A 5,000-nucleotide genomic window follows, 5' to 3' on the forward strand; every position below is an offset into this window, starting at 1 on the left:
TTGACATATAAAAATGGATGATTGACAGCTGTGGCAGCCAGTCTCAAGCCGTCATTGGCTGGACAGGCTGTTCATATTATAGATCTATCGTCATAGACAAGACACACAGCTTCATCTGTTATCTAACGCTGCCTGGGGGTCGGGTGGCTGTGCTGGGTGTGTATGGCCAGTACAGGGGCTCTTAGCATGGGTAGTGGCTGCCTGGAGGTCGGGGTGGCTGTGCTGGCTACCAGACATTATCGATGGACCGCAATAAAAAGGACATTGTTTTGAGAAAGTTGCGCAAGGAAGTAACGTTGGTTGGGGACTGAAGTAAGTTAAGAAAATATGTGTTCCATCAATTACTCCAGCCACGCTATCGGTACACAATGGTTTTTAACATGCAGGCTAGCACCAGCATTAGCCGCTTCTGCTAGTCGGCTGTTTTTCATTATCTATCGGCTTAATATTACTATAACTTAACAACCGGCAATGATAGCTGGAACAACACAACAATAGACACATATTTTCAGAACTTACCAGGTTGTCCAACTGCCAGGAAATGTGTTTTATAACGTTAACTCCCGTCCCAGCTATAAAATGGGGCCTAGTACACAACCACCAGCCATTAGCTAATCGCTAACGGGTTAGCGTCACATACAAACAGAGGTTTTATTTTTGGTATTAAAGCAACAAACGTTTTTATATGGATATCTCAGGGAAATGCTTTGACTGTGGGGATGTTCATTCTTCACAAGCTCCTTTCTTAGCTGTTATATAGCTGGATATAGTTACAGAGACGAGACCAGGCAGCCTGGCTAACGCACTGGGCTAACGTTACCACTGAGCTATATTAAATAGAACGTTACAGGCTGCCCTACTCACACTATACCAGTAAACAACGTAGCGTAAAGCATCAAGGTTAGATTTGTTAAACCAACATTTGCTCCAAAAGGAATTAAGTCATAAAGTTAATCAAAATGCCACGGAAACATTAGGCTAATCAACACAGCAGTTCATCCGATAATTCCCCCAGTGAGAGGCTGAGAGCATCCCTGGCTCCTCTTCCGGTCCGGGCTGCAGCCTGAGAGCAGCCCGGAGGTCTCAATCTCCGACAACCAAAATCAGATTTTCGTACAGGCGTCATTTTGATAAACTGATCTCAGAGTGGGAATCTTCCTGGTTACTTTTGGCGAGACAAAAAATATTACAACTTAAAGTGCCATATTTACAGAGCTAGTATATAAATACACAATGCACTGTGTGCATTCTAGAAACAGCAGCTCTACATAAGAAAGTATAGGGGGTGGGGGGGGGGGGGGGGGGGGGCTCAGACTGAGGTTTCAACCCAAAAAAGCTAGTGCGCAGACTCTGGTTCTCTGATCTGAGAAGATTTTGGCTTCAATAGACCATACAGGGAGGAGATAGGGACGCGTTCTCCATTCATATTATATCTCAATGGTTCAGACACCAAAATACACATTCCAAGTACAGCCCCAAAATGCTCACATGTTGTCATTGGAGTACTCACCACGCTATGAAATAATAATCCAAAATTACGAGACACTGTAATTCCCGAAGCAAATACGCGGAACTACTGATGATGACTGCACACAGCGCCTGCAGCAGTAGAATGCAGACGTAACGTTAGTTCTGGCTATGTATTTGTCCCGGTCGCTAGTCCACCCCCTCTGCCCATGTGGGGAGAGTTGTAGACTAGCACATGCTTCCTCTGATACATGTGAGGAACAGCAAGGAGTTTCACCAGGAGGAACTAGCGCATGGGAGGATCATGATATTCCCCCAGTTCCCCTCCCCCCGAACAGACCAACCTGAGGAGGCACGGCTAATTGTGCTTGTATGGACGCCTGAGTTCTTGACCAAGCCAGAGGTAAAACAGGGACTTGAACCTGCGACCCTCGTGCTGGACTGGTATGCAGGGAATCTACCGCTGCACTACCAAAACGCCCACTACGTGGTGTTTTTGTCTCCACTTTTATTTGTTCTTATTTGTTCTTGTCTTAGTGTTTTTAATGCACTGTGCAACAACAACAAAATGAAATGAAATTGCATAATTATGTATATTTTGACCTTGAGAAAGCGAGTCAGACGGCTAGAGTCATATTGAAGCTAAGTTTGGCTGCATGGGAGAGAGACAGAGACAGAGAGAGAGAGAGACTGAGAGACACAGAGAGAGAGAGACAGAGAGAGAGAGACACACAGAGAGACACAGAGAGAGAGACAGAGAGACACAGAGAGAGAGAGAGACAGAGAGAGAGACAGAGTGCTAGTGTATCTCTCGTGTGGCCTAACAGGATGTTAATCACATATGACTTATTAATGGAATCTCCCGACGATTATGTGACATTGCAACACTCCTCTCCCCCCTCTCTCTCTCTCTTCCCCCTCCCTCTCTCTCTTTCTCTCCACTCCTCCCCCCTCCACATGATGGTTCAACCTCGCTCATCCCCTCTCCACTCATGCGTCACCAATGGTCACCAATCCCTCTCTGTCCCTCTCTCTCACTCTCTCTCTCCCCCTCTCTCTCTCCCTCCCTCCCTCCCTCCCTCCCTCTCTCCCTCTCTGGTACACTAGAGTACAGTGAGAACCACCCATGTAAAGAGGCCAGATTTCATGCTTCATCTAACGACACATGATGGCTAATATTTAATAATTGATGGACAGTAAAGCAAAGTGTAGGCTACTGCACGGCTGCTCTCTGTTTGCTTTGAGTGTTATGGGTATATGGTAGTGTTGTATCTTGGTGTGTGTGTGTGTGTGTGTGTGTGTGTGTGTGTGTGTGTGTGTGTGTGTGTGTGTGTGTGTGTGTGTCTGTGTGTGTGTGTGTGTGTGTGTGTGTGTGTGTGTGTGTGTGTGTGTGTGTGTGTGTGTGCGTGCGTGTGTGCGTGCGTGCGTGTGCCAAGTGCAGCCTCAGGGCAAAGCCAGCTGAAGCGTGAAGAGGGAACAGGAGAGAGAAGACTAGTTGAAACTGTGTTGTGTGCGTGCGTGCGTGCGTGCGTGCGTGCGTGTGTGTGTGTGTGTGCGCCCGCGCGTGCGAGCTACGGTAGCATTACGATTGTGAATATGCCTGTGCCCAGCGGCCCATGAATAAACAATGTAGTACTGAATTTTCTTATGTTTACACCTTAGTCTGTGTTTGTTTGTCTCCTGTCCTTTCCTTTCCAATTTGCCCCTTAAACAGTGAAGCTACATTGAATTTTTTTTCTAATTCACTTCTCTCAAAGAGTGAAGCACTGCTGATCATGCCCTGCCTTTTCTCATATGATCCCCTCTGTGATGCCGCTGTTGATCTGCAAATAAATAGATGTTTGAATAAATTGAATATTTTCAGTCAGCTCTCATTTGCCATTATGTTATGAGTCAGTGTTGCCGCCTCTGGCAGCAACCCTGTTCATTGGTGTGCGTGTGTGTGTGTGTGTGTGTGTGTTTGTGTGTGTGTGTGTTTGTGTGTGTGTGTGTGTGTGTGTTTGTGTGTGTGTGTGTGTGTGTGTGTGTGTGTGTGTGTGTGCTCCCATGCAAATGCTCAAATCCCTCTGTGTACAAAACATTTCTCTCCCAGTACCTACAGTACCACCCCCCCACCCTCTCTCTCTCTCTCTCTCTCTCTCTCTCTCTCTCTCTCTCCCTCCCTCTCATCCTCTTCCTCCTCTTCATGTAGAAGATGCACACTATATATCAATAAATATGAAAATGATATGAAATGTTTTGCCGTTATGGTTGTTAACTGACATCTAACAATGTCCATAATGATCTTTATAAAAACAAGTTTCTATGAGCATGATGATCATATAAATGTTGTACATACTGGAAAAACACATTGCAAACACTGTGAATTTGAAGAGCTTTCTTTATTCCCAAAACATTCAGAAAAGCCCATAAAGCATAGATTTACCATATTTTTTCTGATCAATATGAACATTTTGGCTCATACCGATAACCAATATTAACATTGCTTTTTTTGTCCTCATCGGACCGATACCGACCGATATTAAAAAATGACTAACATCGGCCGACACCGATATGATCCCTATGCTTGCAAATGCAGCCTATTCCCCAAAGTGCCTCCATATCTACATGTCCCCCTCCACCGTCCAGCCTCCAGCCCCCTGTCCTCTGTCTCCTGTCCTCTGTCCCCTGTCCTCTGTCCTCTGGCCCCCAGTCCTCTGTCCCCTGTCCTCTGTCCCCTGTCCTCTGGCCGTCCTCTGCTCTTCTTCAGAGAGATAGGCCAGGCAGGACTCATTATGCTAATTCCCTTCAGTTCTTCCAAACACGTGCAGACCTCCTCACCACTTCCCCCCTCCTCTCTCTCTCTCCCTCTCTTTATATTTCTCTATACCTCGCTCCCCCTTTCTGGTTCTCTATCACTTTCTCACTAAAGGGAGGGATTTGCATGGTCAGACTCCATGGTTCACGCAGCCATTTAAATTCCTCTGTGTACTCTGTACTCTCTCTCCCTCTCTCTCTCTCTCTCCCACTCTCTCTCTGTCTCTCTCACACGCCTTTCCTCTCTCACTCTTTTATCCTTTGTTTTTCTTTCCTCCCTGTCCCCACAGAGTAAACAGAGCTTCTGTTTATTCTGTGTTCGCCTCTTTCATCTTCCTCCCCACACTCTAGTATACACGGTGTGTGTGTGTGTGTGTGTGTGTGTGTGTGTGTGTGTGTGTGTGCGTGCGTGCGTGCGTGCGTGCGTGCGTGCATGTGTGAAAAGATATGGCTCATTATATCAAATCAATGCTAGCCATTAAAGAAACTCTGCCCAGATATAAATAATTTGATATCAACTTTATGTCTGCTGATAGATGAAAAGGGTTGAACTTTGAATAGGAATGATTTGAAGAAGAACGGTCATGAATGGTTAGAATCATATAAAACTGATCATGAACAGGCTTGTACGCATGAAGCTAATTTGGGATATGGCAATACTCAACTCAATATTACTAAAGTAACTACAGCTGCACCCTGAATCCTTCCAAAGCAGTTTTCATCATCTGTTTCTTTTG

General features: G+C 45.7%; 1 protein-coding gene across 1 annotated transcript in view; it reads left to right on the top strand.

Moving 5' to 3' along the window:
- The window catches only part of kcnip3b (Kv channel interacting protein 3b, calsenilin), a 51,303-nt gene that overhangs the window by 10,571 nt on the left and 35,732 nt on the right, over positions 1–5,000 (top strand). The gene's annotated exons all lie outside the window — the stretch shown is intronic.

The sequence above is a fragment of the Poromitra crassiceps genome, assembly GCF_964638095.1.
Source record: "Poromitra crassiceps genome assembly, chromosome: 10".
In the NCBI taxonomy this organism is placed as follows: Eukaryota; Metazoa; Chordata; class Actinopteri; order Beryciformes; family Melamphaidae; genus Poromitra; species Poromitra crassiceps.